General features: G+C 45.4%; 1 protein-coding gene across 1 annotated transcript in view; it reads left to right on the top strand.

Moving 5' to 3' along the window:
- Nucleotides 1-14,331, top strand: part of LOC141049595 (keratin, type II cytoskeletal cochleal-like) — a 199,509-nt gene continuing 185,178 nt past the window's right edge. The window contains exons 1-2 of the mRNA XM_073546161.1: nucleotides 1-138; nucleotides 1,854-1,943. The gene's annotated coding sequence lies outside the window, so the exon portion shown is untranslated. The remainder of the gene's footprint in view (nucleotides 139-1,853; nucleotides 1,944-14,331) is intronic.

Here is a 14,331-nt window from a genome sequence, read left to right as displayed (position 1 = left end):
AGAATGTAGAGGCTCCTTGCAGGTCCTGACTACAGCCTAGCTGATTCACTGCGGAAAATGATACAATGTATGGGCTCCTTCCAGGTACAGCGTCTGCCATGACAAGAGGAGCTGTGCCTGCTGGGGAGCACTGGTGAGGTAAGTATGAAAAACGTTTTTTTTTCTTTATCAAATGAATTAAATGGGTGAGGGGGCTGCAAATGATGAAAGGGGGGCTGCAAATGATGGAGGTGGGCTGCCAATGGTGGAGGGGGCTGCAAATGAAAAAAGGGGGGCTGCAAATGATGGAGGGGGTGCTGGAAATGATGGAGGGGGCTGCAAATGATGGAGGGGGCTGCAAATGATGGAGGGGCTGCAAATGATACAGGGGGCTGCAAATGATGGAGGGGTGCTGGAAATGATGGAGGGGGCTGCAAATGATGGAGGGGCTGCAAATGATGGAGGGGGCTGCAAATGATGTAGGGGGCTGCAAATGATACAGGGGGCTGCAAATGATGGAGGGGGTGCTGGAAATAATGGAGCGGGTGCTGGAAATGATGGAAGGGGTGCTGGAAATGATGGAGGGGCCTGCAAATGATGGAGGGGGTGCTGGAAATAATGGAGCGGGTGCTGGAAATGATGGAAGGGGTGCTGGAAATGATGGAGGGGGCTGCAAATGATGGAGGGGGTGCTGGAAATGATAAAGTGGGGCTGCAAATGATGGAGGGGGCTGCCAATGGTGGAGGGGGCTGCAAATGATGGAGCGGGCCTGCAAATGATGGAGGAGGTGCTGCAAATGATGGAGGGGGCTGCAAATGATGGAGGAGGTGCTGGAAATAATGGAGCGGGCCTGCAAATGATGGAGGAGGTGCTGGAAATGATGGAGGGGGTGCTGGAAATGATGGAGGGGGTGCTGGAAATGATGGAGGGGAGCTGGAAATGATAGTTGGGCTGCAAATGATAGAGGGGGCTGCCAATGATGGAGGGGGGGCTGCATGCAAATGATGGAGGGGTGCTGCCAATGATGGAGGGGGGTGCTGCCAATGATGGAGGGGGTGTTGGAAATGATGGAGGGAGTGCTGCAGTGCAAATGATGGGGGGGTGTTGCCAATGATGACAGCGGGGCTGCCAATGATGAAGGGGGGCTACAAATGATGGAGGGGGTGCTGAAAATGATGAAAGGGGGATGCAAATGATGGAGGGGGGTGCTGCAATTTGCAAATTATGGAATGGTGCTTGCAAATGTTGGAAGGGGGTGCAAATGACGGAGGGGGGCTGCATATGATGATGTGAGGGAGGGGATAGGGGACTGCACATGAAATGGGGGGAGAATGGGGGACAGCGAATGATGAAGTGAGGGGGATTGCAAATGATGAAATGAGGGACGGGGACAGCAATTGAATTGAAGGTGGGGGATGGGGAGAACAAATGAGGACCTGGGGGGAGCAAATAATGAATTTTCAGGGTGATGGGAGTAAATGATGTATTGAATGTGGGGTAGAGCAGTTGATAATGAATAGAGGGTGGGAGAGAAAGACATGACAATGAATTGGGGCGGAAGGGGCATATAAATATAATGAATTGGGGGAGCGGGAGGCACATATTGGGGGACATTAAGGATGCAGTGACTGGTAATGAATTGGAGGAAGAGTACAGGGGCTAATTAATGTATATATTTATTAGGTGGGGAAATTGCTATTTATTGTTGGTGGGGGCGCAGTGGTGAATTATAATTTATATTTGGAATGTTGGATTATTATATATTAATGGTGGATGCATGTCTGTATTTAGATGTGTAGTGTAGAAGAAAGGGGAAAAATGGGGAATGTGCTCTGGAAGCCGTGCTCAAGGTAACTTTGTGTTATGTTATGCAGAGACGAGTCCTGGCTGAAAGAAATGATGGCGGTCTGCCCTGCATAAAAAAGAAAAGCAAAGATGAGGGACATCAGCTGGAGACGTCACTGGTGAGTCAGTGTGCTACCTGTACACTGACACTATACACTATAACCTGTTCACTGTGCACTATATACAGAGCTTCTGTGTATAATGTCACAGGTAATCACTGTATTACCTGGACACTGACACTGTATACAGAGCTACTGTGTATAATGTCACTGGTGATCACTGTATTACCTGTACACTGACACTATATACAGAGCTACTGTGTATAATGTCACTGGTGATCACTGTATTACCTGTACACTGACACTATATACAGAGCTCCTGTGTATAATGTCACTGGTGATCAGTGTATTACCTGTACACTATACACTATATACAGAGCTCCTGTGTATAATGTCACTGGTGATCAGTGTATTACCTGTACACTATACACTATATACAGAGCTCCTGTGTATAATGTCACAGGTAATCACTGTATTACCTGGACACTGACACTGTATACAGAGCTCCTATGTATAATGTCACTGATGAGCTCTGTATTACCTGACAGGGCTCTGTCCTGGGCCCTGTATTGTTCAACATCTTTATCAACGATTTAGATGAAGGAATTGAGGGTAAACTGATTAAATTTGCTGATGACACAAAGCTAGGAGGGATAGCTAATACTAGAGAGGAGAGAGAGAGGATTCAAAAAGATTTAAATAAACTGGAGAAGTGGGCAGCAACTAACAGAATGGTTTTTAACAGGGAGAAATGCAAAGTACTACATCTGGGCAATAAAAATGAAAAAAGCATACATAGAATGGGAGGAATAGGGCTAAGTGTCAGCACATGTGAAAAAGACTTGGGTATACTAATAGATCACAGACTGAATATGAGTCAACAGCGTGATGCAGCAGCAAAAAAGGCAAATGCAATTCTAGGATGTATTAACAGAAGCATGCAGTCTAGATCACGTGAAGTCATTATTTCCCTCTACTCCTCTTTGGTCAGACCTCATCTGGAATATTGTGTCCAGTTTTGGGCACCACATTTTAAAAAAGACATCAACAAACTGGAGCAAGTTCAGAAAAGAGCAACCAGAATGGTGACCGGTCTGCAAACCCTGTCTTATGAGGAAAGGTTGCAGGATTTGGGAATGTTTAGTTTGCAAAAGGGAAGACTGAGAGGAGACTTAATAGCTGTCTACAAATATCTAATGGGCTGTCACATTGTAGAAGGATCAACTTTATTCTCATTTGCACAAGGAAAGACTAGAAGCAATGGGATGAAACTGAATGGGAAGAGACACAGATTAGATATTAGAAAAAACTTTTTGACAGTTAGAGTGATCAATGAGTGGAACAGGCTGCCACGAGAAGTGGTGAGTTCTCCTTCAATGGAAGTCTTCAAACAGAGGCTGGACAGACATCTGACTGGGATGATTTAGCGAATCCTGCTTTGAGCAGGGGGTTGGACCAGATGGCCCAGGAGGTCCCTTCCAACTCTATGATTCTATGATTCTATGATTCTATGATTCTGTACACTATATACAAAGCTCCTGTGTATAATGGCATTAGTGTTGTGTATTTTTTTATTAATGATCTGTATTGTAGTATTCGGTCACTATATGGTGGTAGTATGTGATCTGGTTATGGTGTGGCGGTATTTCTCCCTGTATGTGGTATTATTTGGCACTATGTGATGGTAATATGTGGTCTGGTCATGGTATGGAGATATTTGTTCCTTATATATGGTATTATTTGGTCGCTATATGGTGGTAATATATGGTCTGGTCATGGTGTGACAGTTTTTGTCCCTTGTATGGGGCATTAATGGTCATTCTAAAAAATATATGTAACTCATTCCCTTAAAGAAAAATAAATAAAATAAACCTAAAAAGAGTATTGGATATTTTAGGAAATGTTTAATAAGTAAGAGTAGAATATGGCCCGGCCAAAAGAGTCTACCTTGTTGTGGTGGTGGCGTAAAAATTCTTTTGGCCAAAGCAAAAGCTGCTGGTTATGTATGTGATCTGGTGTTTGCTGGGAACTATTAATAGATTGGTGAGGACGTGGTGTAGAAGATGAGTTTTTCCAAGAGCGGGCAGTGGGACTGTGGCAGGCTCGAGGTGTGGAGGCAGAACAGGGGTGGTGCCTGGGTGGAGTCTCAAGGGGTCCCGAAAATTTTGCCAGTATGGGGCCCCGAAATTCCTAGTGGCAGCCCTGACTGTTATCATGTATGTGTTCTGCAGGACTGGTATCTACCAATATACGGTTCCTGTAAGGTGGGACTAGTGCTCTTTTTAGTAGCTTTTGTTTTTTTTATTTATTTAGTAACAGCTTAATGTGTTTCGGTCATTATGTAGTAGAAGGTGTATGGTGGTGTCATTGGTCTGATTAGAGTGTTTTGTTATGTAGAGGTAATGGTCATATTATATTATGTATTCGCGGTGTGGTGGTGATGGTAGTGGGCATTGTGCAGACGTATTGTTTTGGCCTTTTATAGTAGTAATATTGATAATATTGGTCTTTGCATTGTGTGTTTTTGGGTAGCAACAGTGGTATACTGTAATTATATATACATGCTATTTTAAATGGCTAAAGGTTGGTCTTATGGGGAGACATGCTTTTTGGGGCTTGGACCCTTGAGCTTTAAGGACCCTGGCAATGCCCCTGCCATATGGTGTGTTTAAATGTCTGTGTTTCTGGAGTTGTATGTTTGTAAGTAAGCTCAGTTATGGTACCATATCTAAGCAGTAACCTTGGTTCTGGTACTGTATCAATGTAGTAATCTAGATTCTGGTACAATATGTATGCCATAAGCTTGGTTCTGTTTCTGTATCTTGTAGTAGACATAGTAAGCTCTGTTCTGCTTCCTTATCTCTGTAGTAAGCTCTGTTCTGCTTCATTATCTCTCTAGTAAGCTCGGTTCTGCTCCCATATCTCTGGAGTAATCTCCGTTCTGCTCCCATATCTCTGGAGTAAGCTCCGATCTGCTCCCATATCTCTGTAGTAAGCTTGGTTCTGCTCCCATATCTCTGTAGTAAGCTCGATTCTGCTCCCTTATCTCTGTTGTAAACTCGGTTCTGCTCCCTTATCTCTGTAGTAAGCTCGGTTCTACTCCTTTATTTCTGTAGTAAGCTTGGTTCTGCTTCCATAGCTCTGTAGTAAGCTCTGTTCTGTTCCCATAGCTCTGTAGTAAGCTCGGTTCTGCTTCCATATCTCTGTAGTCAGCTTGCTTGTGTAACAGTATCTATGTAGGCAGCAAGCTTGGTTCTGCTCCCATATCTCTGTAGTAACCTCTGTTCTGCTCCCTGTTGTGATTGAGTCACCGTAGGAGGCAAAAACAGAAATGCTAGCTAAGTCCTGAAAACCAGAGAAGTTGGCAACTATCAGATTGCAGACCCCTGAACCTATCAACACAACTAGCAGTAGCCGTGGGGGGTTCCTACGATGACCTAGACCCCTCGATCACAGTCGGAGAGATACATAGGCCTAAAGAAGGAAAGGGGAAATCTAACTGCCCCAGAGCAGACCCCAAAGCAATAGGCAGCCCCCCACATATAATGACGGTGAAGCAAGATGAAAACACTTACACAGACAGAAAGACAGGCTGAGCAAAGACGGGGCCCAAAAACTACCTAGATAGGAACGGATAGGAAGGCTGCTGTCTGCAATCTGCCAAAACCCTATCAGAGACAAAAGCGAACAAGCTGATATAAAAATGGCCCTGAAGCAACTAAGCTTCAAAAACTAAATCAGCACTCAGGTACTTTCAGAAGACAGAGCTCACGGAACACTGCACACTCCAGCAGGGAGTGGCAGAATCCAAAAAGCAAGAAAAACAAAAACAAATCTTAGATGCAAAAAGGCAAAACAGAAAACTTAGCTTTAGGAGAGCAGGAATCAGACTGGTGTCCAAGAGTCCACAGAGAAATCACCCGCAGGGCAGAAAGGGCGTAGGCTGCCTTAAATCCAGTCAGTGACTCCACTCAGCCAATCGTCTTCATTAGTCCCAGGTGCCTGATAATCAGGCTCACTACCTTCCTTCACTAGAATAGGGAGTTCACCAGGCCTCAGTGACGGAGGGGAAAATGAACTCACAACAGTACCCCCCCTTGAGGAGGGGTCACCGAACCCTCAACAACGCTACCAGGGCGATCAGGGTGAGCCCGATGAAAGGCACGCACCAATCTTGTGGCATGAATATCAGAGGCAGAGACCCAGGAATTATCCTCCTGACCATAACCCTTCCACTTAACCAAATACTGGAGTCTCCGTCTAGCCAGACGGGAATCCAGAATTTTCTCTACCTCATATTCCAAGTTACCTTCAACCAATACAGGGTCCGGAGGTGCCACCTCAGGCACAACTGGCTCAACAAACCTCTTCAACAAGGACTTATGGAACACATTATGGATCTTAAATGTGACAGGGAGAGCCAAACGAAAAGAGACCGGATTAATAATCTCCAAAATCTTGTAAGGTCCAATAAATCTAGGCTTAAACTTAGGAGAAGCCACCTTCATAGCAATATTTTTTGATGATAACCACACCATATCACCAATCTTAAACTAGGGACCAATGGTCCTATGTCGATTGGAAAACCGCTGGGCCTTTTCCTGGGAGAGAGATAACTTATCCACCACTTGGTCCCAGATCTGGTGCATTCTCTCCACCACAGTGTCAACACCTGGGCAGGCAGAAGGCTCCACCTGCCCTGAAGAAAATCGAGGGTGAAAACCAAAGTTACAAAAAAAAGGTGACATCAAAGTGGCAGAACTAGCTCTATTATTTAAAGCAAATTCGGCCAAGGGCAAAAATGAAACCCAATCATCTTGATCAGCGGAAATAAAACATCTCAAATACGACTCCAAGGTCTGGTTTGTTCTCTCTGTCTGCCTATTGGTCTGAGGGTGAAAAGCAGAGGAGAAGGACAACTGAATTCCCAACTTGGAACAGAACGTCCTCCAAAATTTAGACACAAATTGAACTCCTCTGTCAGATACAATGTTCTCAGGAATCCCGTGCAAGCGAACCACCTGTTGCAAAAACAGAGGCACCAACTCAGAGGAAGATGGCAACTTAGGGAGTGGTACAAGATGAACCATCTTAGAGAACCTATCACAAATCACCCAAATAACAGTCATTCTTTGAGAGACCGGCATATCAGAGATGAAATCCATTGAAATATGGGTCCATGGCCTCCTGGGGACCGGCAAAGGCATCAACAACCCAGTAGAGCGAGAACAAGATTTAGACCGGGAGCAAGTCCCACAGGACTGCACAAAATTCCTGACATCATGAGACAAGGTGGGCCACCAAAAAGAGCGACTCACCAGATCTCTAGTACCAAAAATACCTGGATGACCAGCCAATGCAGAGCAATGAACTTCAGACATCACTCTCTTCTTCCACTGGTCAGGAACATACAACTTTCCACTGGGGCAACGCTCAGGTTTGTCCTCCTGGAACTCTTGCAGAGCAAGTCTCAAATCGGGCGAGATGGCAGAATGAACTACCCCTTCGCCTAAGATGGTGGCAGGCTTGGTCACCACAGGAGAATCAGCAAAGAAACTCCTAGAGAGGGCGTCTGCCTTGACATTCTTAGTTCCAGGAAGGAAAGAGACCACAAAATCAAAACGTGTAAAAAACAAGGCCCTCCTAGCCTGTCTAGGGTTCAAGCGTTTAGCCGACTCTAGGTAAATCAAATTTTTGTGGTCAGTGAGGACCACAACTTGATGTTTGGCTCCCTCCAACCAATGTCTCCACTCCTCAAATGCCCATTTCATGGCCAACAGTTCCCGATTCCCCACATCATAGTTACGAGCAGATGAAGAGAACTTACGGGAAAAGAAAGCACAGGGATTCATTTTAGATGTTACCGGATCCTTTTGGGACAACACCGCTCCTGCACCAATCTCAGAAGCATCCACCTCTACCTGGAATGGGAGTGAGACATCAGGTTGCCGCAGAACCGGGGCGGAGGTAAATCTACGCTTCAGCTCCTGAAAGGAAGCAACCGCCTCCGGAGACCAATTCAACACATCCGCACCCTTCCTGGTCAGGTCAGTCAATGGTTTGGCAATACTAGAAAATTTAGCTATAAATTTCCGATAAAAATTAGCAAAACCCAAAAACTTCTGGAGGGCCTTCAAAGAAGTGGGCTGAACCCAATCATAAATGGCCTGTACCTTGGCCGGGTCCATTTCAATAGTTGACGGAGACAAAATAAATCCCAAAAAAGAAATTCTCTGTACTCCAAAAAGGCATTTTGATCCTTTGACATACAGAGAATTCTCTCTCAAGATCCGGAACACAGTCCGAATATGTTCCACATGAGAATCCCAATCCTTGGAGAAGATCAAAATATCATCCAGATAGATAATCAAAAATTTATCGACAAAGTCTCGGAAAATATCGTTCATGAAGCACTGGAAGACAAAAGGGGCATTAGTGAGCCCAAAAGGCATCACCAGGTACTCAAAATGTCCCTCCGGAGTATTAAACGCCGTCTTCCATTCATCCCCCTGCTTAATGCGGATAAGATTATACGCCCCCTTGAGGTCAAGCTTGGTAAACCAGCAAGCACCTCTGACTCTAGAGAATAGATCTGAAATCAGGGGTAACGGATACTGATATTTAATAGTAATTTTATTGAGGGCACGATAATCAATACAAGGCCTTAAAGAACCATCCTTCTTGGCCACAAAAAAAAACCCGGCATCTAAGGGTGAAGAGGATGGTCGAATATGACCCTTCTCCAACGCCTCCTTAATATAGGACCGCATAGCCTCGTGCTCGGGTACAGATAAATTGAAGAGCCGACCCTTAGGAAATTTACACCCCGGGTTTAGTTCAATTGCACAGTCATAACTCCTATGAAGAGGCAAGGACGCAGACTCATTCTCACTAAATATATCATAGTAGTCCGCCAAATAGTCAGGAACCTCATGCGACTGAGGAGAGGTGGAAAAAACCGGAGTCTCACTAAAGGTACACCGGCAACCCCAACTCACCACAGACACAGACTTCCAATCCAAAACTGGATTATGAATCTGCAACCAGGGAAACCTCAGAACAACGGCATCATGCAGACCATGCAACACCAAAAATCTGCAATTTTCTTGGTGGTCTGGGGCGACCCGCATGACCAACTGGGTCCAAAACTGAGGTTTATTTTTAGCCAGAGGGGTAGCATCAATCCCCCTCAAAGGGATAGGTGTCTGCAGAGGTGTCAACGGAAATCCACAATGTTTAGCAAAATCCAAGTCCATTAGGTTTAGCGCTGCTCCCGAATCCACAAAAGCCTTGACGGAAAATGTGGACAGGGAACAGATCAGAGTAATCGCCAAAAGAAACTTAGGCTGAACCCCACCAACAGAAAACGTGTGTGCAAAGCGTTTCTCACGTTTAGGACAAACAGAAATAATATGCGAGGCATCTCCACAGAAAAAACACAGCTTATTATGCCTTCTGAATTCCTGACGTTGCGCCTTAGACAAAACTCTATCGCATTGCATAGGTTCAGACGTCTGTTCAACCGGTGGCAACACCTCTCGTGTAATTCTGCGTTCACGCAAACGCCGATCAACCTGAATGGCTAAAGACATAGAATCGTCCAGACCAGAGGGAACAGGAAATTCCACCATAGTATCTTTTACGGCTTCTGACAAACCCTTCCGAAAGAGAGCAGCCAAGGCACTATCATTTCAGGTAGTAAGGACCGCCCACTTTCGGAACTTTTGACAGTACAACTCTTCAGATTCTCGACCCTGGTTCAATGCTAACAGGGTCTTTTCAGCCTGATCAATAGCATTAGGTTCGTCGTACAGCAACCCCAAGGCTTGAAAAAAATGCATTCACATTAGTCAGAATAGGGTCATCTGGTTTCAAAGAAAACGCCCAATCCTGGGGATCGCCACGCAGCAAAGAGATGACAATTTTAACTTGCTGCGCGGGGCTCCCTGACGAGTTAAGGCCCTTTTACATTTAGCGATGCACCAGCGATCCAACCAGCGATCCGACCCGGTCAGGATCGCTGGTGCATCGCTAAATGATCGCTAGTGAGCTTTCATACAGAAAGATCTCACAGCGACGCAGCGCACGATACTTACCATTCACACACAGCGATCCTGACGTCCTCCCGCCCGCCTCCACGCATTGCTCGTCATCACAGCAGGAAGCCCAGCAGGAAGCGCCCGACGAGAAATGGAGCCGGACATTCTCGCGCGATCAGCGATGGACAGCGGGGGAGCCGGTCGGAGGTAAGTATCACACATAGCGATATCGCTAGCAATATCGCTATAACGTCACAAAACCAGTGACGTTTTAGCGATATTGCTAGCGATATCGCTTAGTGTAAAACCCCCTTTAGGCTTCAAAGCAAAAAATAATTTACAATTATTTTTGAAGCTCAAAAATTTAGATCGATCCCCAAAAAATACATCAGGTGTGGGGATCTTTGGTTCAACAGCATGTGAACGAGCAAGATAGGTGGAAATTCCTCGCACTTCAGCAGCGAGCTGCTCCACACGATCAGACACTTGCTTTATCTCCATTGAGAGAAAAAAAAAATTCCCCCTACGGCCTCAGAGATATAGAGGAAAGAATATACACACAACTTTTTTTTTTTTTTTTTAAACACAATTCTTTCCTGCTATTGAGTACCCCAGGATCTGCGGTTTGGCGGGTGATTCTGTTGTGATTGAGTCACCGTAGGAGGCAAAAACAGAAATGCTAGCTAAGTCCTGAAAACCAGAGAAGTTGGCAACTATCAGATTGCAGACCCCTGAACCTATCAACACAACTAGCAGTAGCCGTGGGGGGTTCCTACGATGACCTAGACCCCTCTATCACAGCCGGAGAGATACATAGGCCTAAAGAAGGAAAGGGGAAATCTAACTGCCCCAGAGCAGACCCCAAAGCAATAGGCAGCCCCCCACATATAATGACGGTGAAGCAAGATGAAAACACTTACACAGACAGAAAGACAGGCTGAGCAAAGACGGGGCCCAAAAACTACCTAGATAGGAACGGATAGGAAGGCTGCTGTCTGCAATCTGCCAAAACCCTATCAGAGACAAAAGCGAACAAGCTGATATAAAAATGGCCCTGAAGCAACTAAGCTTCAAAAACTAAATCAGCACTCAGGTACTTTCAGAAGACAGAGCTCACGGAACACTGCACACTCCAGCAGGGAGTGGCAGAATCCAAAAAGCAAGAAAAACAAAAACAAATCTTAGATGCAAAAAGGCAAAACAGAAAACTTAGCTTTAGGAGAGCAGGAATCAGACTGGTGTCCAAGAGTCCACAGAGAAATCACCCGCAGGGCAGAAAGGGCGTAGGCTGCCTTAAATCCAGTCAGTGACTCCACTCAGCCAATCGTCTTCATTAGTCCCAGGTGCCTGATAATCAGGCTCACTACCTTCCTTCACTAGAATAGGGAGTTCACCAGGCCTCAGTGACGGAGGGGAAAATGAACTCACAACAGCTCCCATATCTCTGTAGTAAGCTCTGCTCTTTTCCCATTTCTCTGTATTAAGCTTGATTCTGCTTCCATATCTCTGTAGTAAGCTCTGTTCTGTTCCCATATCTCTGTAGTAAGCTCTGTTCTGCTCCCATATCTCTGTAGTAAGCTCTGCTCTTTTCCCATTTCTCTGTAGTAAGCTTGATTCTGCTTCCATATCTCTGTAGTAAGCTATGTTCTGTTCCCATATCTCTGTAGTAAGCTCTGTTCTGCTCCCATATCTCTGTAGTAAGCTCCGCTCTTTTCCCATTTCTCTGTAGTAACCTTGATTCTGCTTCCATATCTCTGTAGTAAGCTATGTTCTGTTCCCATATCTCTGTAGTAAGCTCCGTTCTTTTCCCATTTCTCTGTAGTTAGCTCGGTTCTGCTCCCATATCTCTGTAGTAAGCTCCAGTCAGTTTTCTTGTCTACGTAGCAATCTTGGTTCCGGTCTCGTGTCTATGTAGTCAGCTTGCTTCTGTTACAGAATCTATGTAGGCAGCAAACTTGGTTCTGCTCCCATATATATGCAGCTAGCTCCATTCTGTTCCCATATCTATGTACCAGCCTGTTATTAAAGCTTACTATCTCTGCTGCTTTAATGCAGTGGCCAGAGATAAGCAGGGCAAAAGCACCGCAACTGGAGGGCTACTGGCTTGTGATTGCCCCCCAGGCTGAAAAGTGCCAGCCAGCCCCTGCTTCTATGGTTCCAAAGGTAAGGCTAAGTAAGGTATAGTCCTTTCAGATACTGGGCTGTGTGTATAGATCCAACAGTCTTTTGATTTTTGTCCTTCCATGTCCATTATAAAAAAGGGGGCAGCATGGTGGCTCAGTGGTTAGAATCCCACCACGGACAACATCTGCAAGGAGTTTGTATGTTCTCCCTGTGTTTGCGTAGGTTTCCTCCGGGTTCTCCAGTTTCCTCCCACACTCCAAAGACATACTGATAGGGAATCTAGATTGTGAGCCCCATCGGGGACAGTGATGAAAATGTGTACAAACTGTAAAGCGCTGCGGAATATGTTACCGCTATATAAATAAAAAAAATAAATAAAAAGAGCATGATGTCGAATAAGTTTGTTGCCCCAGTCAATATTTAAAAGTTTATCCAGTGTCTCTGTAGTGTGCAATAATCCTGCTACTGCAAGGTGATTAGTAGAACAGTGACTGGCGTGGATCCAGGTGGGCCTTCCCTCAAGTTTCACTGAGGTGGATGTGGTCAGCTGGACTTGGAACAGGCCATCAACAGGCCATCATGTTGGTCTACGCTCTTTCTCACGTGTTTGCGTATGACCACCAATCACCTGTATTCAGCTGATGCACGTCTGCACTTTCATTAGGATCTGGAATGGATGAGAACACATGTTTATGCACCACATTAAGGCTACTTTCACACATCAGGTTTTCGGCGTCAGGCGCGATCCGGCGTCGTGCCGGAACGCCGGATCCGGCAAATGTTTCGTAAAACCGGATGTGACGGATCCGGTTTTCTGCCGGATCCGTCTTTTTCTTGACAGACAAAACCGGATCCGTCTCATCCGGTTCATCCGTTTTTCTATCCGTTTTTCGACGGATTACGCCGGATCCGGTTTTTAAAATTGACCCTTGTGGCCTTCCGAACGGGATTGGCTACTGGAAAACTATATATAGCATGTTCCTACAGCCCTTCTTTGACAGGTTGTAGAGGAGAAAGTGCAGGTTGGAGAGAAGAGCAAGTTACTGGCGAAGATGGATGTTGTCATTGGAAATATTTTGAAGAATTTGGCGGATTTTACAGCGGAGGCAAATCGTTTGAGGGTGATTGTTCTGGAGAAGGAGAGAGCGAGACAGCAGCGCATCAGGCATCGTAGACGACGTTTGTGGATCCACCCCATCACAGCCAAGAGAATGACGCGTGGGGTCTATTCTACACTATGCATGGACCTTCGACGAAACCCGGATAAATTTTTTGGATATGTTAGGATGAAAATGGAGAATTTTGATTACTTGGTGGAGCGCATTGCACACCTCATAAGAAAAGCGGACACCTATTGCCGCTTCTCTGTTTCACCCGCAGAGCGTCTGATGGTGACTTTAAGGTAAGCCACATTTATTGGATATGATCGCATCAGAGCACACTTTCACTGCAATCTTGTTGGTGGTAATTTGTATCTCCAAGTGTTATAGGTCAGTTTTGGTATGTAATGCTGTGATTTAAAACTAATTTATTGTTTTTTAATTCCCCACAGATTTCTTGCAACTGGAGAATCCCTTTCGTCACTGCATTTCCAGTACAGACTCGGGATTTCCACCATATCTGGAATAGTGAAGTACACATGCCGTGCACTGTGGGACTCCTTAGCTGAAGAGTTTTTACCAGAGCCCACAACAGAGAGGTGGATTGAAATTGCTGACAAGTTTCAACAGATATGTCAGTTTCCAAACTGCTTGGGCGCTGTGGACGGGAAACATATCCGCATTGTAAAGCCAGCTGGATCGGGATCTGAATATTTCAATTACAAGAAATATTTTTCAATTGTCCTCATGGCCATCGCTGATGCGGAATACAAATTTATTGCGGTTGATATTGGGGCCTATGGCCGCTCCAATGACTCTCAAGTTTTCAAACTGTCTGCCATGGGGCGTAAACTGTATGGAAACACCTTCCAGTTCCCACCACCTAGACCGCTGCCGCAAACATCTGGTCCACCTATGCCATTTGTCTGTGTAGGGGATGAAGCCTTCCAGCTGTCAGAACACCTTTTGAAACCATACTCTAGCAGAGGATTGACAAGACCAAAACGCATTTTTAATTACCGCCTCACAAGAGCAAGAAGAATGGTTGAATGTACCTTTGGTATTCTGACAGCCAAATGGCGGGTCCTATTGACTGCGATCAACCTCAAGACAGAAACTGTGGACGAGGTGATCAAAGCGTGCGTGGTACTCCACAATTTTGTTATCTGCAAGGAACCCATTTCC

Source organism: Dendrobates tinctorius, unplaced genomic scaffold, assembly GCF_039654945.1.
Source record: "Dendrobates tinctorius isolate UK_male_01 unplaced genomic scaffold, ASM3965494v1 ptg000145l, whole genome shotgun sequence".
Classification (NCBI taxonomy): domain Eukaryota; kingdom Metazoa; phylum Chordata; class Amphibia; order Anura; family Dendrobatidae; genus Dendrobates; species Dendrobates tinctorius.
The sequence above is the reverse complement of the archived record's forward strand: the minus strand, read 5'-3'. Positions and strand labels throughout refer to the sequence as shown.